This window comes from Xenopus laevis, chromosome 8L (assembly GCF_017654675.1).
Source record: "Xenopus laevis strain J_2021 chromosome 8L, Xenopus_laevis_v10.1, whole genome shotgun sequence".
NCBI classification, from domain to species: domain Eukaryota; kingdom Metazoa; phylum Chordata; class Amphibia; order Anura; family Pipidae; genus Xenopus; species Xenopus laevis.
In genome coordinates this window covers 111,309,435-111,332,389 of record NC_054385.1, presented here as the reverse complement: position 1 = coordinate 111,332,389, position 22,955 = coordinate 111,309,435, and the positions used below count along the sequence as shown (strand labels likewise).

Here is a 22,955-nt window from a genome sequence, read left to right as displayed (position 1 = left end):
CTCATTGCCTGAGCAAATATATTGTAGTGTCTTATATCTTGTAGTGTTAGGGTGCTCTTGAAACCAACTTAGTTGCTAAATCTTGGCTTGCCTGACTTTGTTCTTGTTAAATCCTAGGTTGGTACTATATTAGGGATCTCATGTGTATCAGCCGGCCTGCATTCTGATTTGGTTAACTACCTTGCTTTCCTGTGCAAGAGCAGTCAGCACCTAGTCTCTGAAAGCAGATTTTGGATTATTTACGGAAAGACCAAAACCTCAGACATTGCATGCTTCATGTTTTCCTATGGGTTATGATAGGGTTTTTTATATGTTAAGTATGTAATCGTTATATAGTTTCAGCCTTTGTGCCAGAGAGTTTAGCATAGCCTTGAATGCTTATTAGGAGAAATCGGATACAGGAGAAGGAAAATAAACAAAAACAAAGGACAGATTGGGAATGTTTCTTTTCTGGGTAGAAACTTCAAAATAAGAATAACATTATTTTCTTTCTGTTTTAAAAGTCAGGATGTAGCACTTGTAAATGAAAAGTGAAATTTACATGTTACTGTGTTTGTGTCTTCAATTCATGACCTGGCCCACTGGCTCTGCTAACATTCAGCCTGCTGTTTATAAGGTATAATCATCAGGCTAGTTGCCTCTAACTGCTAAGCTTGCATAATTGTGTAAGTCTGGCAGCATGCCAGAAATCTACATTTCTATAGGTCATTATTCAGCCCTGCTCTCTGCTTTGTTCAATCATTAGATCTCAGACAATTTTTACTATAGATTTTTAGTGTCACCCAGCCACATGGATTTTATAAATACAAAAAAAGTGTTTTAAAGAAATCAATTTAATGATTATGAACTTTCTCATGTCCTAGTAAATTCCTCATAGGAATGCCTCCAAGGTCCACAGCATCAGACACTTCCCCAGCCCTACAGAGTTCTTAATGTTTCCTTCATATGAGTGGCAGACCTCAGATAAGTGGCCCCTGTTATGTGCATTTGGATATGAGTAGCAGAGCCCAAACCCACAGCTCCTGTTTCATACAGACTAATAGGAGTACAGACCCCAAACCTTGCCCTCAGATAAATGTCCCTTGTTTTATGTACTAGGATGAGTAGCAGACCGCCGAACAGTGGCCCCAGCTGCATGCACTTATGAGTAGCACAGACCACTGGCCCTTGCAATGTGCATTTTTAAAAAAATATCTGTCGCAGGCAACTTGCCTGTAAATCTACCTTTCTATAGGAGATCATTCAGCCCTGCTCTCTGCTTAGTCCAATCATTAGCTCTCAGATAATTTTGGCTATAGATTTTCAGTGTCCCCCCGCCACATGGATTCTATGTTTTACCTTAAAGGAACAGCAACACCAAAAAGTGTTTTAAAGTAATCAAAATGTGATGTGCTGTTGCTCTATACTGGTAATACTGATGTGTTTGCTTCAGAATAACTAATACAATGTACATAAACATGCTGCTGTGTAGCTATGGGGGCAGCAATTCAAAGTTGAACAGGCACAGGTTTGCATAGCAGATAAGCTGTGTAGAATACATTGGAATTTATTTTCCCTGGTCCTGGTTTGCACAAAAATATTTTTTTTAACTTTTTGGTAAAGTTAGGAGCAGAAGCAATGTTGGCAAGGTGTATTGTTGGGATAGTAATTGTGTTATTTTTGTTCCCTGGTCAGAGCTCTAAGTAGAAAAAAAAAAGAAAACAATAAATATAATCTTGGTCTAATATCAGGAGCAGTGGTTCTGACATGTATTGTTGGCAAGCAGGAACAAAGCTGTATTTTTGTTTGATGGCACAAATAATGAGGCATACATGACAAGGCAAGACATGACAATTGTGACAAATGCCACTTTGTTACAATATTCATGTTTCAAGAAAAATGTATGGCTGTTTAACATTGACATGAGTCCATGTACTTCCCAGGGTCTGGTAAGATATTTGACAAGTATTCGAAATAAATGAATCAAAGTGTCAAGTATTCATGACTCTCTGGTTTATTGTTATAATATGTATGTATATATATTTTTATTTATATAGTGTTATAATAGTGTTACTTGTGTATGTTGAACTGTACAGCATATTATAGATTAAAGGAGTGGTTCACCTTTAGGTTAACTTTTAGTATGTTATAGGATGGCTAATTCTAAGCAACTTTTCACTTGGACTTCATTATTTCATTTATCTATAGTTTTTGAATTATTTGCCATCTTCTTCTGACTCTCCAGCTTTCAAATGGGGGTCACTTACCTCATCTAAAAACAAAAACTACAAATGCTACTTTTTTATTACTCCCCTTTCTATCCACACCCTCTCCTATACATATTGCAGTCTTTTACTCAAGTCAGTGCATGGTTGCTAGGGTTATTTGGACCCTAGCAACCAGACTGCTGAGAGTTCAGACTGGATAGCTGTTGAATAAAAAGCTAAATATAACCAATTGTCGTAAAATACCACTCTTTAAATCATACTAAAGGTGAACAACCCCTTTAAGAGAAAAGTGTCATAGACAAGAGGAAAGAGATCCCTGCCCTGTAGAGTGTGTAACTTACAGGCACAAATAGAAGACTATAATACAGGTATGGGATCCGTTATCCAGAAAGCTCCAAATTATGAAAAGGCTATCTCCCCTAGGCTCCATTATAATCAAATAATCAGTTATTTTTAATGTATTTCCTTTTTCCTCTGTAATAATAAAACAGTGCCTTGTACTTGATCCAAACTAAGATATACATATTCTAATTGGAAGTAAAAACAGCGTACTAGGTTTATTTAAAATTTACATAATTTTCTTGTGGACTTAAGGTATGAAGATGCAAATTACTGAAAGATAAAACCCCAGGTTCCGAGCATTCTGGATAACCGATCCCACACCTGTACCAACCAAAATAAGTCTTGAAAGTGATTTCCCCAGTTGTCTTGTCCTAAATTGGCCCTTTTGTGTCCTTCAATAGTAAAAAATATGGCCCTATTTTGCAAATAAAAAGAAATTCTCTGATGCCAGAAAAAAAATCTATTTTGGCCAATTTTCATCTCTTAATTGTGACGCAGGCTTCAAGATTGTAATTGAACTGAATAAAAAACGACATTACATCCGACGTGACATGACTGTCGGATGTGGATGTACAGCTTATTATTGCATCACCCTCTATCCCTGCTCGGAACTCCTCCAATGCGGCTATGCACCATGTCATTGCACTTATATAGTAGATTTTCTTAACGGTAAATCCCTTTTGCGTAGGCCCGTACTTATCAGTGCAGGACGTCTGGGGTTTAATGTTCTCCCCTCTAGAGGCAGGTCAAACATAATCTTTTTTCCAGCTCCTCCTCTGATAAGTTTTTTATAAAGTCTGTGAGTGGAGATTCTGATTAACTTCTAAATATGGTACGAAAAAATTGTGGGATCTGCAAAAAAACTGGGTTGGATGCTGCAGTGACTGTATGGGCCTACGCAAAAGGAATTTACCGGTAAGAAAATCTCCTTTATGCGGTCGGCCCTACCTGTCAGTGCAGGACGTCTGGGGATGTCCCAAAACCATGCGAAAAAGGGAGGGAACAAACTATGTACAAGTATTACTGCTTGAACTGTTGTAGCTGCTTGCAGCACCACTCTGCCAAAATTTGGAAAATTTGGAAAATCTGGAACTAACCACAGAAAATTGCATGAGAGTGCCGCTATGTCTGACACCCTTTTCGCTAAACAGATTGCGAACAGAAAAACTGTCTGCAATATAAGGATTTTGAGGTCCACATATTAGATTGGTTTGAATGGGATCCCTAACAGGGGGGTGTAGTCTGAGCATAGCCTGAAAGAAAAGCCTGAACTCCGGTAATATGGCCCATTAGTGATGAAATAGAGCTGCTAATGCGGAGAGCTGCACCTTGAGTGAAGAAACACTGAGCTGTTTATCTGCTCCCTCTTGGAGCAACTGCAGGATCTGAGGTGAAGAACATGACTTCCATTCAAGAAAATGGTGTGAAAACCCTTTCAGAAGCCAGGTTTGTGGTTGTCCAGGAACCAAATTGGTCCTTGGATTAGCAGGTCTGGTCTGAGAAGTAATGTGAGTGGTTTGTCCACTGCCATGTTTATAATCTCTGCGAACCAAGTTCGTCTCGGCCATGCCAGTGCCACAAGTATTGTGGGAACCTTTTCTGTGTGGATCTTTGATAGCAATCTGGGAATCATTGGAATGGGTGGAAGTCAGAAGGTCCAAGGTGTAGTTAAGGTGTCTACAGCCTTCGCTAGGGGATCATAGACCCTGGAGAAAAATAGTTGGCATTGTGTATTGAACCTGGATGCCATAACATCTACACATGGGACCCCCATCTGTTGACCAGCATTTGAAACACATGGAGCATCCATTCCCCCGGATCGATGGTGTTCCGAATGAGGTTGTTTGCCTGCCAGTTCAGTATGCCTGGAATATAGACCGCTGAAATGTGAACCTGGTGTGCTTCTGCCCAGGATAGGATTTTTGATTTTTCGGACATGGCTCTTTTGCTCTTTGTGCCCCCTTGTCTGTTGAGGTAAGCCACTGCTGTTCCATTGTCCGCCGGTATTCGGACATGCAAACTGTAGAGGAGATGCTGCCAAAAGAAGAAAGCACTTCTGTAGATGGGCCTAATCTAGTATCTGCTGACACTCTGAATTCTGTCAGTAACTTACAAAGTGAACTCTCATCACCGGGTGTCATTTATAAAAGAATAAATAAATGGGGGAACATCACCCATCCCTTCACCTTTCCTGCCTTGGGCATTTGGTTATTGCCGAGTCAGAATGATAGGGGCATTTGTTATTAGACTATTATTCTTACACTCTGACACATAACCATTTGTCCGTCATTGGAATAGGCTGTTCTCATAAAAATGTGGTCATATAAAAAATATATTATCAAACTAGTCACAAGCCCTAACTATATAGTAAACTAATGGACGTAATTTTGCCTCCCTGTGTCTGCTTTTAACAGATAAAGAACTGCAAGCCTGACGGACAGTTGTAAGCGGGAAACTATTTTCAGTGCAATATCTGTAGCTAAGAACATTCAGTCCTCTTCAAACATTTTGGGAGGGTTCAAGTTATATAACATATGTATGTGTATTTTAATCTATAAAAGCTTGTGAAAAGGGGAGTGTCTTTGGCAAAATGCTCATGGTACACTTCGGTGTAACATAACTGTTTTCCCAAGGCAAAACCAAAATATTCTTTGTTAAACTCAATAAACCTCATTCCATTTGAAATAGCCTTATCTCGTTTTGCTTTCCATATAACGAGGTCATAGCAATAAAATTATCAACAAGTTCTATATAGTGGACAAGAGAGGGAATATTGCGTGCACTCTACAGGGACGTTGCAGAAATCGTATGTGGGGCTGTATATGAATATCTGTCCTCATTTATCCACCCCTCACTGAAGTTCAAGTCATTGCACCTCCAGAAAGGGATAAATACTTTTGCACAGGGAGCATAGGGAAAGCAGATTATGGTACACACAGGGAGCATAGGACAGGCAGAGTATGACACACACAGGAGCATAGGACAGGTAGAGTATGACACACACAGGGAGCATAGGGAAAGCAGATTATGGCACACACGGAGTATAGGACAGGCAGAGTATGACACACACAGGAGCATAGGGAAAGCAGAGTATGGTACACACAGGGAGCATAGGACAAGCAGAGTATGACACACACAGGAGCATAGGACAGGTAGAGTATGACACACACCGGGAGCATAAGGAAAGCAGATTATGGTACACCCAGGGAATTCTAGAGGAGAGGGCTTTTTTATCACAAAAACAAAGTTTTCTTTAAAATATGTGACTTTCTGCTTCATTTAATAAGAAAAAGCACATTGATACAGTTTGTTTTGATAAATATAAAATATTTTCTGAATGTTGGATTAAGAAATTAGAATTGCGTGCTCCTTAGTTTACCTAAGCATGCAGAGTCACAAATACAAGTGAGCAGCATGGGACGTTTGTTAAATTTCTTTTTGTACCCTGTGATGTTTTATATATTCACTCGGCTCCAAAACTTGAAACAAACAGATATAATATTTGTCATAGCATCCCTCTGGATGTCAGGCACCACTGCTAGAACAAAGTGACCTTCTGAACATTTTTTTTTAACAGAGGACATCTCTAATATTAGGAAATTGCAGTTTTATGTGTGTGTTGACCTGGACCTTGGAAACACCTGATGTGTAGTGGCCTCATTTGTACTTTATCAGGATGGTGCCAAACAGAACTGATTTGTCCAACTTGAGCCTCCCAGACTGCATGTGACCCTCCAAAAGATTTTTATTGCCCTTTGTTGAGTTCTATCAAACTCTTTATGGCATCATCATTTTATTATATTATTATCTGAACCCCACACATGTTTAGTAAATAATGGGTCCACTATATGGAAACATGGAAGAAATAGCTGTGCCTTGAGCTCTGAAAGACCAGAAATACTGAAACTCAAGGGAAGCATAAAACCTTCAGCCACCAGATGGCAATCTTTAACTCTACTTGATCAAATCAAAGGACAGTTCATTTACGTCTTTACTAGGGCAAGTAGAAATACCTTGTTCATGTCTTAATGGGCTTGCCAACATTTTTAAAGAAATGAGAAAGGGTTGGTTTATGTTAATGCCTTTTCATTATATATTATAATGAAATTGAAAAGCAGAAATATGTGTGTGTGTGTGTAGTGCTATAGTAAACTGACTTTACTGTGGTCAGTTTTAGCAACTTTCAGTGTGGAGTAATACCACAAATGAGGCCCTCTCTCTCAGGGGTAAGCCCTCACAGCGGGGTGGAGGCAGGATGAAGTGTAACTGTCACGGTCGGCACCAAACACCAGAACAAACACCAGGCACCCTGGTCTCATGCTTCACCAGTAGTGTGACTGCCTTTGGGCCTCAGGAGGAGCCCTCGGCTTACTTGGATGCCACTTGGACTTAAACGAGAGGTGCAAGATGAGAGTTCTGGATAAGCAGAGGGGCACGACTGTAGAGCAAAGTCTTTGGACAGAAGGTCGGGTCGAGCCAGGCAGAGAATAAACGTAGTCATGCAGACAAGGGTCAAACCAGGAAGTCAATCAGAGGGTTAAGCAGAAGAGGTAGTCTGTATTCAGGCAAAGGTCAGGATCCAGAAGTCAGAATAGTCAAAAGCCAGGCAGGGGTCACAACAGGAATCAAAAACAGGTTCAGACAGATATAGCTTAAGCTCAGAAGCACCAGGAACAAATACTATCACAGGCAATGAAGAATTAGCTGAGCCCCCTTAAATACCCATTTGCATTTTGCGCGTCTGCGCACTGGCGTCATCACGTCTGCGCGCTCAGGTCTATAAAGCCCATGAGACGCAGGTGCGCGCGTCCTAAGTAGCCACAATGGCGGCCGAAGAGGAGCGGGCGGGCGTCCCCGCCGCACCACTAGACCACCAGGTAAGTTCCTCGCAGTAACCAGGTGCAATCGCACAATAATTGGGTGCCAGTAGTTCTTTAATGCTTAACCAGAACAGTATATTTATTTAACATATAGCACAAATCCACAAAGGAGTATTCGAAACAATCAGATAGCATAAAGGAAGCAAATACTCACAGCACCATGCATTGGGCTGAATCCCTACAGGCAAGGGTTCATGTCAGCTTTCAGGATCTCTTTAGTTGGCATCTAGGGGAATTACTATCATCCCTAGTCTCAGCACTTTGTCCCTACTTCTGGGCTATTAGTACCCGGGATCTGAATCCCTCTAATGTCTCCTTGTTGGAGCTTTGAGCTGCTCAGCTACCTAAGCTATCTATCACTCAAAGAGTGGTCTATTACAGAGTATGCTAATCTATTTACTAGGGCCCATTCCCTTCCAACGTGCTTGGTTGGGCTAAAGTGATGGACCCAGACCTCATGGTTCCCAAGACCTTTATACTACTGCACAGTGCCATCTAGTGTACACTGTGAGAACTACAGGTCCCCATAAGGACCCACTTAGGCATCCATATTACTAGGGATGTGCCTGTCAATAATGTGTAAGGGTGTCTAAATGTTCACATCCCTATCTATCTATCTATCTATCTATCTATCTATCTATCTATCTATCTATCCTAAAGCCAGGAATATGAGATCTGTTATGCAGAAGAGATGCACATCATTGGGTTTATTGGGTTCTCTTAATTCTTAGAATAAAAATTGGGCCTGTTTGGGGAGTTGTATTCATCTTTGTTTTTTGTTTTTCGTGTAACTTATAATTTTTATTGAAGTTTTTCATCACATAAAATGAAAAAAAAAATAATAAAAAAGGTTCAAAAGTAGTGATGGGCGAATTTGGGGCGTTTTGCTTCGCTGAAATTTCGTTTTTGCATCGTCCTTTATATTTTGGGAAAAGTTTTGCCAAATATAAAAGTTGATATGTTCTTTGATATAGGTTGGCCTAAAACTGAGCCAAGGAGCTTTGTCACCTCCTCCCAATATGATTTGTATTCATCTTTGTTGATCCTAGGTATATCCAGTACACTTCAGCACTTGCCATGTATTTTAAATACAGATATTTGTATTCACGATCAACGTGTTATACGAGATGCGGAAGCATTTGCTGAAATGGTGAATAGGATCATTTGTTAAAGAAAGGCAGGGATATCAAAGAAATGTTTCTGTATCTTGTTACTGTAATATTGATAGTATAAGATTGCTATATCACGTCTTTGAACCTTTCAGACAATGATCTTATTGTTATTGGCTAGAGATATGATAGCTACCTTTTCATCTATATCATATATTTTACACCTGCTTAACTACTATGCAGTTTGACCTTTGCCACCTGGCTGGTATGTTACTTACCCCCAAAGAAACTGTGCTTTACTGCGAGGTTATGAATAGGGAAGAACATTATTAGTGATAGGAAGGCTGTTTCCACCAAGAAAATACTGCAAACCTACTTACTACCTAACTGGAGTCAATTATTGTTTGCATTTTCCCTTATACTGAACATCACACAAATTTGTGGTTGAAATTTAATACAGTATATATTGTTATGGTCTTCATCAAATGGAACTATGCAGCCTTGGACGTCTCATGTATTTGTGGAATTGTGTTGACAGTTAACCTAAATTACAAATTTACTCTGTGCCTTTCTCGCAATATAGCAGATAGAAATACAATATAAGTAAGTTAAATGTATCACTCTTAGTTAAAGGAGAACTTAAGCCTAACAAAGAACTATACAATGCTAAATATGCTGCACATTATGATTTAAGATTCTGTACCAGCCCAAGGCAACCACAATCTTTTAACAGTAAAGACCTGTGCTTCTGATAAATCCCCTAGTAGATCCCTTTCTTCTTTGGTTAGTTTCCTAAGTGCCCTCAGCCATGTGAATTGTGCACAGTCAATCTTATTGGGTCAGGAATACAATTTTAAATGATAGAATTCATAATTTGCAATGTACACAGTGTAATCTAGTAATAAAAACTATTGCTTTAAAATAGTCTTGATATCACCTTTATGCTTGCATTCTACCTTGACTATGGATACCAGCTAATGGTCCCTTTTCCAGCAGCAAAGGTTTCTGCATTGCCTACATGTTTAATACTCTTCTAGCTATTAAGAGCTGCTAACTGCTAATATCCAGTGTGAACAGTGGATAAGATATTCTGGCCACTGATCAGACGGGTGGGGCACGGGCGGGGGTTGGGAAGATTCACAGAAGTGGAATAAATAGAAACTGAAAATAAATATTTTATGTGTGTCTATATAAATTAATTTTAAAAATGTAGCGTCAAATTTAGAGGTTATTTCGGGGAAAGGTATCATTTGGTCTGTAGGTAAAGCAAAGCAGCAGTCTTCACCAAAGCCATAAGTTTAACCCTCAGCCAATTATATTATTTCACCATACAGGAAAGTAAATAAAATTGGCAAAAGAAACTCTTGCCAGTTTGGCGCCATCTTAACAACAGCTTTCATCAGTAAATATTTACAAAATCAGTATACACTTGAATTGAAATGGTATATTTTGTGTGTTGTGCTTTTTTTTCTGTCGAGGATTCAGCTCAACTTACAGCATTTCTGATTTTCTGCAACTATTCCCTTATTGTTTTTTCTGCATTGAGGCTGCTGAACATTTTATGGCTTTTAAGGGCAGAACTATATGGGCGATTTACATGCGTTCCGACGAGATGCAACATACAGCGTCTGCATCCGACAGTTGTGTTGGATGCACGCTGCAGCAATACCTTACCTTATTTTCGGCACATCCGACTTGACACTAACGTTTCGTCACCTAACGTCGGAACACATGTAAATCGCCCATTTAGTTCTGCCCTAACTCTGGATCAGAAAGTGACTCATTAACTGATGAGCCACAGGTTAGTGGATACAATGACAATGGTAAATGAGGAGGAGGCCAGAAGGGCTTAAGGTGGTCATACACGATAAGATCTGCTGGTTTGGCAAGATCTTAAACCAAAATGCCCACCAAAGGCAGGGCGATATCTGGTTAATCCAATCGTTCAGCCATGGCTGATGCTGTCCTTGATCACCAAGAAAAATCAATAGTGTTGGGCGAAATTATTCGCCAGGCGTGAATTTGCGGCAAACAACCGTGTTCCGCCGCTGGCGAATAAATTCGTGAAACTGCCACGAAAATTCGCCGGCGTCCAAAAAACCTGGATGCCGGCGTCTGTTTTTTGGACGCCAGCGCATTTTCACAGGCGAATGTAAGCTGGCATCCAAAAACGGACGCCGGCAGACAGGTTTTTTGGACGCCGGCGAATTTTCGCTGTGTTTCGCAAATTTATCGATGAAGCAAAACAGGACAAATTTGTCTATCCTTAACAAACCTGTCTGATCGATATCTGGCCAACCTAAGGGAGATTTTCCCATTTCTTGAATTAACTGGAGTCACAATAGACAGCGCTTATTTTAAAATAATACTTTTCTGATGTGTTCATTACAGAAGGCATTCTACAGAATATAAGGGCTCATTTACTTACACAAGTGCAAAATGGAACAAAGTATGTGTACCTAAAGGGGTGGTTCACATTTAAGTTAACTTTTAGTATGTTACAAAATGGCTAATTCTAAGCAAATTTTCAATTTTTTAATAGTTTGCCCCTTTCTTTGGACTCTATCCAGCTTTCCCCCACCAAACTCATTAGCATGCATAGTATGTCGTACAAACCATAGACTAGCCCTCACTGATCATCTGCCAGTTCACTTTGAGCATATGTTGTCATCTTCCTCACAGTGACACTTTCACTGTTTACTGCCTCTGGGTGCTTAAGTCTAAAGCTGGCCATACATGGGTAGATAAAAGCTGCAGCTTATTGGCCCTTGTGTGGGGCCCTCCAACAGGCTTCCCTGATCTATATCTGTCCGAAAGTCGGGCAGATGTCGATCAGGCAGGGTTAAAAATCCCGTTGGATCTGTTTGATGATGCAGTCCTGCGATCCGACCACCCGCATTGGCTGCATTATGATTTGATCAATGGGCCCTAGGGCCCACGATTGGATCAGCACAATATCGCCCACCTTAATGTGGGCATATCTGGGTGAGATAGATAGATGGATGGATGGATGGATGGATGGATAGATAGATGGGATCTGTTATCCCATAGACTACAATATAGTCAAATAACACAGATTTTTAAAATTGATTTTCTTTTACTCTGTTATAACAAAACAGTCCCTTGTACTTGATCCCAGCCAAAAAAAAAATGGCGAAACAACGAAAAATTAAAATGCGAATTTTGATGCACAATTTACACTTTGCACCAGCTTCTTCCTGCTCTTTCTCCCTTACTGAAAGTTGCAGGTGACTAGTTTTATTGGAACCTATATTGCAAAGGGATTTTCTTTAAAATGCTGCTGGTTTAAGGATTAGGCTGGAGAGCTACTGGCCAGGTGGCCACTGTGACTTAGACACATCGTTCTTCTGCAGCAAATGATTTGCTGCCACTCAATATATTTTTAATGTCAATCCCAATGTCATTGAAAAGCAGGCAGAGAATGTGATGCAAGGATGTACTGTTCACTAGAAAAAGGGCATCCCCACTGCAGACGCGAGATAGCTACAGCAGCAGAGGAGTTAATAAAGGGAAGCAGCTTATCACAAGAGAGCATGTGCGGATGGACTGCATGTATAAAATGGGTGGCAGGCTGATTTAATCTACAGTACAGTACCTGCCATACCAAAGAGGGAGAGAATAGAAAGCGGAGCAACATCCACGGACTGCCCCCACCATGGCCCTGCACTGAGGTAGGTGCGCTGTTAGGCTGCATGGTGCATGGTTATGTGATGATGCCGGATGTGTAGCACTGCATTTTCTACAACTGTCGGCAAGCAGCTTGTGTTACGGCTCTTGTTTTTAAACACATAAAAAGAGGAAGAGGCAGGGAGAAGTACAAGGGAAGGGGAGGGGGATGATATCTGTGCTGCCTTGCATGGGAATGCATTGTATTAGGTCAAGGAACAGGGCCAATTCTATTGACTGGCACAGAATATGGGCATTAATGTGGCCACATGAAATAAAAGGATAATCAGCTGCCCACTTTCTACTTACGGCAACAAATGTGAAAGAGCTCCAGGGAAAGGCTGGGAAGCACTGCGGCTGTGTGCAGGGGGGGACTGCAGTGAGGATGTGCTGCCGCCGGATGACTAGGGAAGCTTTAGCAGCCGCACACCAAGTGCTGCAGGGTTCTGCCTGAGAAATACTGCCAACTCTTCTATGTTTCATTGTAATACAGAGCCCGTTGTTATACATATAAAGGATGCTGCACTTAGCCTATTCACCGTGAAATCAGACCCGTCAAAGGGCTTCGAGGACAGAGAGGGGTAAGATGCTGCAGTGTAGTAAAGAAAAAAAAATTCAATAGGTGATGTAGCCCTCCCCACCATCACTCTGCAGTGGGTTTTATGTTAAATGCTGAAGAGCAGCGGAATTGGAATTTGCTCCTACACAGGCTTTTACACAGGAAAAAAGCACTATGGCCTGTTCACTGGGCTTAACTGTTGGACTTGAAACATTTTTTAACCTTTCTTTTCTTTACTTAAACCATCAGAAATGTGGGTAGGGCATTCTGTTTTGTCATATGTAAAGAGTAGTAAAGGTCAGCCAGTAAAAATGAAAAGAACCGTACGTATAAGATTATACCCACAGAATACTGTTGAATGAAAGCTTGAACACACAGGTTTTTTTCTGCGTTTACACATGCCCGCTGGCTTGAAAAAACACAAATATTCCATTGAATGCACTTTGCCTTCATATATTCATTCAAATAAGTGCATAAGTTCCAACAGCTGTCGCTAAAACTATTATAAATGTAGAAGGAGGCACAGGTATGGGACCTCTTATCGGAATGCTCAGTGCCTGGGGTTTTCCAGATAAGGAGTCTTTCTGTAACTTGGATCTCCATAACGTATGTCTACTAAAAAAAACATTTAAACAATAAGGATTAAGTATATATTAGCCGGGATCAAATACAAGGTACAGTATTATTATTACAGACAAAAAGGAAATCTTTTTTTAAAAAAAATGTAATTATTTGATTAAAATTAATGGATCCCATTTTACATTTCTGTTGATCTAACGCTTGTAAAATGTTATATATCATAGAGCTCTTGGCCAGTTGCCTGTACGTTATACTGTTAGGGCTTTGCTTGTGGCTTTCCATTTTTTTGGTGATCTTTCCTTTTCCACTTGATTTCAGCCAGGTCATGCCAAGGGGAAAGTTTCAAGAAAGGGGATTCTGGGTAAAGTAGATGCACAAATATAAGCTGCTTATTCCTGTATATTAGTCCCATTCTCTCTTATTTTCTGTAGGGTCATAATAACTATAGTGTCGCCATGGCCGGAAAGATAATGAGTTGCACCATTCAAGAGAAGACTCGCACAGATCAAAAGTTTTAGAGCCTATACACACGGGTGTTTGTTCTTGAACCCATCCTGTGATTAATATTCATACGATGCGTCCCAACTGTGATTGCCGCTTACATGCATCGTAATGAGTTCAACCCACTCAGGAAGCATTAGCTGTATTTATTCCTGTGGTCCTCAGCAATGCAAGGCATGAAGGATTAACCACAGGGGCCCGCAGGAACAAGCACCCGTGTGTAAGGGCCCTAACACTAGCATCTCATCTTTATTAAATATAGACAGCACTCACTTTCAGAAATAATCCTGGTGCACGTCAAATGGTGTCCACTTCAAACAGCACCATCAAAGGATGTGTTTGATAAAGGGCCACATATTGGCTTGAAACGTTGTCTGTCCAGACCATAAAGCCATGAGAAGCAACGGTTTTATTAAATAATCATTAGGGATGGGCAAATAGATTTGGCAGGTGCAAATTCATGTTGAATTTTTGCATTTTGCCGCCGGTGAATAAATTAGAGAAACTGCAGAGAAAATAAGCCAGCGTCAAAAAAATGCAGACGCGCCTCGGAATAGTCTCTTGCATCAAAACTGTCACGCATCAACGTTATTTGGACAGCCATTGACTTTAACGCCGGCATCAAAATTGATGCAAATTGACACAGTCAAAATTCGCGTTTGGCTAATTTTTTGGGAATTTTTTGCCAAGCGAAATGGGACAAATTCGCCCATCACTGATAATAATTTACAGTGTGAATATTTATAGGAAAAATAGTCACTGAATGTTGAAACACGTCCCAGCAATTCATTTGGAATCACAAGCCCTACATTTCTCAGAAGGCAACATGTAGCGAAGGTGAAAAATGTAAAAAAAAAAAATAGTGTTACCTATGATTTACTACTTAAGCATTATCATTTTTAGACGCTATGGGGCTGACAGAAGTGGCAACAAGTTGTTACAAGTTATAGGAAAACAAAGGGGCTGATCACAGTGATTATACTCACTCCTCTCAGACATTGGTTTGGAATTGCACTTTGCTGGAAAATGCACTGGCCTGAGGTTGGATTTGAGTGACAGCCACCATCTTTTTTTCCTGTCCCCAATATGGTCCAAGGCTGTGCTCACACAGTTGGCTTTTGGCATCCAGGTTCCAGCTTTACTCTACTGTGCATGCATACAGCACAAGGGATCCCTGAGACAGACGAGAAGATGGCGGTACAATATTCAGTAGAATACTTGTTTAAATGTATTACTAAGGGGCACATTTACTTAGCTCGAGTGAAGGAATAGAAGAAAAAATACTTCGAATTTGAACATTTTTTGGGCTGCTTCGACCATCGAATTGGCTACTTCGACTACGTCATCGACTTTGATTCGAACTAAAAATTCGACCATTCGATAGTCAAAGTACTGTCTCTTAAAAAAAAACTTCGACCCCCTACTTCGCCAAGTAAAACCTACCGAACCTCAATGTTAGCCTATGGGGAAGGTCCCCATAGGCTTTCTAAGATTTCTTTGATCTAAGGAATTTCGTTCGATCGATGGATTAAAATCCCGATGGATTAAAATTAGACCTCGATATTCGACCCTTAGTAAATGTGCCCCTAAATATAGATTTGCTGTCTAACAAACCTCCAAAATGACATTACCCAGAATGCTCAACAGATCCACATATTAATGAACTACTATAGTGTAGTCTTTCTGTTATGCCTCTTCCCCGGTTGCAATTTAAAATGCTGTCTGGTGGTTGTGGTTGAGCAGCAGCAAGTAGTCAGCACAAGAAATTTCCAACTTCAGCGATGGTGCAGATTTTCCCAGTAGCCCCTTTCATTGGTGTATACAGCATTTGATATAGAACAGTGCTACTCGATTTCTTTAAATTAAAAAATGCCTTTATTGCATTATCTTCCGGGCATTACAGCTTCAAGTTTCAGGCACTTCCTTGGCCCTTTATCAAGCTTGTGGTTGTGATTGAGCACCCATGGGTGTAGTTGGTCTGGTGGGGTCTGAGAGAGACCTGTACGACCTTCTCCCTGGGTCTGAACCCCCTTGTAGTTAAACCTAACATATCAAAATTCCTAAACTTGCAGTATCGGGGTACTAGATCATGCTTCATTATTTTTGCTCTATGTTCAACAAACCTCATTTTTAATCTTCTATATATATTTAATATTTCTATTAAAGAATGAGAAAATGAACAAGAATATATCATTATAAACACAAACTCAATTCTGTAGATTTTAACAAGCAATATGTCTCACAAATGTCCATGTAACATTCTCTGTACTTGGGTTAGTTTTGTATACAGAATGTATTTGGCACCCCATATACAGATCATGCTTTTTAAGCAGTTTCAATTATAATCTATGCTGCATGGTTAGTTTGCAGTGACCTGCACTGCGGGATACACTGTTTTTTTTTTTATACAGCACATATACATTTAAAGGTCTAGAAACCATCCCTTTATGAAACATATCTAATATAGGACTGCATAGGTTTTACACAACCTTGGAAATTCTAATGCTTTGTTCACTGATCTAACCTTTTTAAAAAAAAACAGTATGCTTTCAAACGCAATTACTTTGGAGTGCCCCCTGGGTATGAATAGTTGCTCTCACATCCCGTTCCCAAGCCAAGGTACATATGGATTAGAGACAGCTCATATTCGGCTGGAATCCATAATCCTGCAGCAAAATGTGGCTGAAACCAAGGAGAAGCATGTTAGGAAACGTTACCAAAATGTATAATAATAAGTGATAAAAACCAAAACACATAGATGACACTTACAATGAGCTACATGGTTATTTAAAAAGTGTCAGACTTGCTTTAACATCTTGGCTGTTATATCATTACCTGACCCTGGTGCAGAACATAAACATGGGGTCCCCTGGAGCCCATGTCCAGCAATGGAAATTGGGAGCCCATATTAACCCAAGAGAAAAGAAGGCAATGGGAACTTTTCAAAACAGAAGTCACTTATTTATTTCGCAAATTAGATTAGATTGAAAAGTCTATACATAATTAACCAACAGATTAAATAGTTTATATCATAAGTGGCTTATTAAAGAATCATACCAAACTGGAATATAGATATCTGTAAATATTGCCCTTTGACATCTTTTACCTTGAGCCACCATTGTATGAAATCTCTGTGCACCCTCACAGCTCACTTAACCATAAATAATGGAGCTCTAAATCCATTAATTGACTCGTGACCTAACATGTATGCGTGCCCTTGGTTTGTTTGAGTGCACCGTGAATCGTATGGTCCCAGGGGTCAGCCTTAGTACAAAAAAATTATTTATTTTTTTTTAAAAAAAAAGTAGTATTACTCAATGGCACATACTACTAAAAAGGTATATTTTCATGAAAATGGTTTATTTAGATGAACCATGGTTTTACATATTAGCTGTTTTATGCAAAATAACTTTATAGAGTCCTACGTTGTTCGGGGGTATAGTTCTCCTTTAAGACTTGATAAAAAGGGAATAAGAGCTGTATTATTACAGTGCCCATTGCCCCATAAACAGTGGTGAGACCAAAACAAATGTGTTAACACTTCCCATCATAAAGGCTGAAGGGAACTTGCTGGCTAAATGCAAAGGTGGTAGTACAGTAATATTCTAATAAATAATTTTAAAACCTCTGTCATGTGTCCTACTCTGGGCTTCAGTTACCAGTAGACGAGTAAGGGGTGAGGGGTTGCAGATATTTGTGAAGGGATTCCTGTTCTGTGTAACTCTAGTCCACCAAGGTAGCCATACAGGCAATGTTCACGCTGAGCTGTAACACACAGTAAATTGTAAATGGCCTCGAAAGTCAAAAGCAAACATAAAATTTAGTTCTTATTTGGATCAGTCTTTACACACATAATTGTCATTTACAATTGCTAGCAAATTTAGGGTTGGCAGTAACACAGAAATCCCATTCATTAAAGGTACTTGCATTAAAGGTGCTCTTTGCATTTCTGTATAGTTGTGCTCAGGCAGCGCCGATCCGCGCCTTTATGCCGCCTGAGGCGGCCTTCCGTTGCCGCCCCGACCCCTCCTCAAGGCGCTCACATTTTCTGCGCAGAAGGGGGTCGGGGCGCTGCACTAGAAGAGACAAATTTTCCGGGTTGAAATCCGGAAATTCGGCTCTTAGTTACCAGGAGCGGCATTTTAGCCTCATTGGTGGAGCGCCCCTGTGCTCAGGGGCTTCCTGCCTCCCACTCAAAATTGAGCACAGTTGCGCCTGTTTATGGAGAGGAACCCTGGAGCTACTGAACCACAACTAAACCAAGCGATAGCTCCAGGGTTCCCACAGTGGCCTTTGTCAATTGCAGTGTAGTTTCACCAAAAAGATAGGCACACATGCACACTGAATGCCAGAAATTATGCCAATCTTACTATTTCAGTGTAGTTGCGACTGATTTCCATCAAAGTGCGAGTGCAATTGTGCTTATTGTAATGCATCGCCTTCTATGGCGATCTCCATTGATACCTTTAATGATGCTGGAATCATTGGGGGGAAAACACTGCATTGTGCATAAAAAACATGGTGATTGTGCACAAAATGGAAAATAAATGTTGATATTTTGTATACCAAAACCTCATTTTATAAGACAAAACTCAGAGAGAAAATTCTTCAACAATAATTGAGGTCTTTTATTAACCCAACAAGTCAATACCCAAAAGTGGGGCACCTAGGTGTAACATGAGGGCTTGCCAAAGTAACACCTCTTTGACACAAGCTTTTATACATTTTACAGGGCAAAAAGGTACACAGACATGGCATATATGGTCAAAGCCCTCCTTCTACATTGGAAGGCACAATATATTTTACAATACCTATAGCATCAGATAATGTTTTCTTGATACAAAAGGCACAAACCTGATGAACTTTGTCTGCTAAACACAGACTGGGATAAGCATTCGTAGTTCAAGACAACACTTCAATCTCGTTTATGAGATGTTAAATATGTGTCTTCTGTCTGCAGGCTCCTGGCCTTTGGTCAGCCTGACTCAATATTCTTATTTCGAACCACTATTTACTTTCCTCACCCATCTGCCTTAGGTCAGCCTTTGTGTATCAGGGAACTGGGGGTCTTTAAAACTGATATTACTTTTATATAATTTGTCCCTGTATACAGGCTTTTACCTGTCATAGATGGGTGTTCTTGTTAATTTTATCATCAGAAATTGCTATAAATACCCAATACATCTGAAAAGTAGTTACATAGTTAAATTGGGTTGAAAAAAGACAAAGTCCATTAAGTTCAACCCCTCCAAATGAAAACCCAGCATCCATACACACACCCCTCCCTACTTTTAATTAAATTCTATATACCCATACCTATACTAACTATAGTAGTGATAGGCGAATCTGTGCAAAACATTCGCGAAACATATTGAAGTAAATTTTTATACGCACGGCTATTTTGTCTAAATGCATTAAAGTCAATGGGGGTCCGGATAATTTTAATGCGTGGCAATTTTATGCGGTTGCAGATTTTTTGCCAGCAAATCTTCGCCGCAGTTTCACGAATTTATTTGCTGGTGGTGAAACGTGAAAATTCCTGCCAAATTCATTCGCCCATCACTACTGAAAAGTTATGACCAAAATTCCATGGGCTTACAGGGGTCCTGACTAGTCAGAAGGGTGCACCTTAAAACCAATATTGGTGATTGTGTGATATATTATCTGCCTGTCCATGTCATTATTTCTTTTTACATGATATGAAAAGCTTGTGTTCATATGAACCTTGTCTTTAAATAAGACTAGAAAATACTTTGCCCATTCACAGGTAATAGATAATCTATTTACACAATTTTTCCCTGCCATAATCAACAGTGACAACATCTCTCTCTTAGGATATGTCTGGCCAAAGCTTCTGTAAGCAGATTATCCCCTGTCAATGAACCATCTGTTGTCAGATTCCTTGTTAGCCTGGATTCACCAGCTGTGGACTTCCAGGTACATTTCATTGAAGATATAACATTTATGTCTAAAGCAAAGGATGGGTTCAAATATGTAATAATGCAAAGGGAACCTAGAAAAGATTTTATCTAGAAAACAGATCTAAATGCTCCATGTATATACTGTACCAAATGGTATATACTGGAATTGTTATTTAAAGAGGTTGTTCACCCTTAAATTAACTTGTGATGTAGAGAGTGATATTTTGAGACAATTGGTTTTCCTTGTTTTATTATTTGTGTTTTTTGTGGTTATTTCGATTTTTATTCAGCCGCTCTCCAGTTTGCAATTTCAGCAATCAGGTTGCTAGGGTCCAAATTACCCTAGCAACCATGCACTTATTTGAATGAATAGTAGAGGGTCTGGATAGAAAGACAAGAGAACCCATTTGAAAGTTGGGAAGAGTCAGAAGAAGAAGGGAAATAATAAAAAAAAAACTAAAACAAATAAATAATGAAGGCCAATTAAAAAGTTGCTTATTATTGCCCATTCTATAACATACTACAAGTTAACTTAAAGGTGAACCACTCCTTTAAAGTGATCCTGGCATAAACAAATCTTCCCTATTCACTGAATAGAAATTCAAAGGATTTAATGAGCAAAATTGGACAACATTATATTTCCTTCTGTCTAGGTCTATGTAATCTTTTTGGTGTTTTACTCGGTGTGAGCCCTGAGTCTTTTTCTGCTTTTGGGCATTCAGTTTTAGTCATCTATTTTGTAATGATGGCATATATCAAAAATATCCGTAGAATAGTAATTCATATTTGTCATTTCCAATAAGGTGAATTTTATTTTAAAATTCAGCTTTTGTGCAAGTTAGTACCTGCTGTGTTTATAAACCAGCCCCATAACATCTTATTGCATATATATCATGATATCACTCCAACAGTACAGCAGTATAGAGTGATTGAAGTTTATCAGTGTCAAGACCGCCGGGAGCGCGAGGAGTCGCGTCCGCTCCCGGCGGCGAAGAATCCAAAATGGCGGCGCCCAGGCAACCCACATGGGTTCCGACGCCGGTGCCGTGACGTCAGCGCGGCGCGACGGTCGCGGGCGCGCTGACGCTGGCGCAAGGGCGCCAAATTCGAATATAAAAGGACGCCTGAGGCGCCAAGATGGCGCCCGAAAATAGGATTCTGTTCCCTGAGTATTCCTGGGTTCCCTTGTTGTTTCCTCTGCTTATCTTCCTGATTCCTTGTTGTGACCCCTTGCCTGGACCTGGACTTCGCTGATTCTCTGCCTGCCATTGACCCCCTGCCTGGCCTTGGACTTTGTTTGTATTCTGCCTGTCTTTTGACCTGTGCCTGGACTTTGATTATTCTCTTGCCTTACCCCTGGATACCACGACCCTGATTCCTCGTGAGGGGCTTCCTCCTAGATCCGGACTACTCCCCAGAGGGGGCTCCCGGCTCCCTGACATTATTTTCGGGCCATGGATCCTTCTGAGGAAGCCACACCTCATGTCGGACGAGCGCTCCGCGGACTGGCATCCCGCATGGAGGACTACGAAAACCAGCAGGTTCGCATTGGGCAAGCACTCGATGTCCTGCTAGCTCAAGTGCCTTCTGCGCCCTCCACTGCTCCACCTACTGGAGATCCCCCCATGGCGGCAGCCCCTACGAACACAAGCTACCCGACAGGTGAGCCTCGCATTCCACCTCCCCCTCGTTTCAGTGGGGACCCACAAGCCTGCAGGGGATTTGCCACGCAATGCCAAATTCAATTTGAGTTCCAACCCACACAGTTTCCAAGTGAGCGTTCCAAGGTGGGGTATGTGATGTCTCGATTGGAAGGCAAGCCACTGGAGTGGGCAACGTCTCTTTGGGAGAAGAATTCCCCGCTGACTTTTGATGTTAAAGACTTTCTCCAAGCTTTTCGTATAGTCTTTGATGCTCCAGGTCGGGTTACGAACGCCCCTGCCCGTCTCTTGCAGCTCCGGCAGGGAAGCCGCAGTGTCAATGAGTATGCTATAGACTTCCGAACACTGATGGCGGAGACTTCCTGGTGTGATGACGCTTACAAGGCTGTATACTACCAAGGCCTATCCATCCGCATCAAAGATGATCTCGTCTCCAGAGAGACTCCTGACACCCTGGAAGGGTTGATCGCTCTATCCATTAAGGTGGACACTCGTCTCAGAGAGCACCAGGTGGAGAGAGAGCGCAGCAGACGATTTTCTCCCATGTTGGCCCCTCGCTTTCAAAGGCCGATTCTGCAAACACCCGCTGTTCCTGTGACTCATGTGTCGACGTCTCCCTTGGAGGAACCTATGCAAGTAGGAAAGACTCGCCTCTCCGAGCAGGAAAGACTGTTTATACTGTGGTGGGCATTCCCATTTTGCCAACGCCTGTCCTGCCAAAGCCAAGAGTTTTGTACCCCGAGGTATGTCTCAGGTTTCTCATGTAGGGGGCATCACTCGAGGTCCTCAGGAGAAGTATCAAGAAAATTCACGCAGACTTCTCCTTCCTTTGCAGATTCACCTGGCAAGTAAGTCTATCTTCGAAAGGGCCTTCCTCGACTCCGGAGCGGATGGCAATTTCATGGATGCCTTTTTTGCCGAACGCATGAAGATTCCCCTGCTTCCATTGTCTTCACCCCTGCGAATTACCGCCATAGATGACAAACCCCTGGAGTTTGAATTCGTCACAAAGTTCACGGCGGAACTATCTGTACAAGTTGGGGCGCTGCATCAAGAAAAACTTTCATTCTTCATCATCCCCTGTCCTTCTACTCCAGTAATATTGGGTCTTCCGTGGTTACGTCTGCATAACCCCACCATAGACTGGTCCACTGGGCAGATCTCTCGTTGGAGTTTATTTTGCCTGCAACATTGCCTTCCGCCAAAACCCCTCGAGAAGGTGAATGTCTCCTCTGCGGAATTAAAGACTTTGCCCTCCACTTACAAGGGATTTTCCGATGTGTTTTGTAAAAAGTCTGCAGAGTTCCTTCCCCCACATCGCTCCTACGACTGTCCGGTTGAACTCCTGCCAGGAGCTATGCCCCCCAGAGGGCGCACCTACCCTCTCTCTCCTGCAGAGACTACCGCTATGAAGGAGTACATCCAAGAAAATCTCCAGCGGGGTTTATCCGCCCTTCTACCTCTCCTGCAGGGGCTGGGTTCTTCTTTGTGGAGAAGAAGGACGGAGGC

At 41.1% G+C, this 22,955-nt stretch overlaps 1 protein-coding gene across 5 annotated transcripts in view; it reads left to right on the top strand.

The window, feature by feature from the left end:
- Positions 1 to 11,899: 11,899 nt before the first annotated feature.
- The window catches only part of tmem229b.L (transmembrane protein 229B L homeolog), a 46,891-nt gene continuing 35,835 nt past the window's right edge, over positions 11,900 to 22,955 (top strand). For 2 of the 5 annotated variants that reach the window (XM_041573408.1, XM_018231276.2), the window contains exon 1: positions 12,039 to 12,230. The gene's annotated coding sequence lies outside the window, so the exon portion shown is untranslated. Of the gene's footprint in view, positions 12,231 to 19,698; positions 19,802 to 22,955 lie in introns of all 5 variants that reach the window. The other 3 variants (XM_041573407.1, XR_001932757.2, XM_018231275.2) reach the window with 3 other exon arrangements.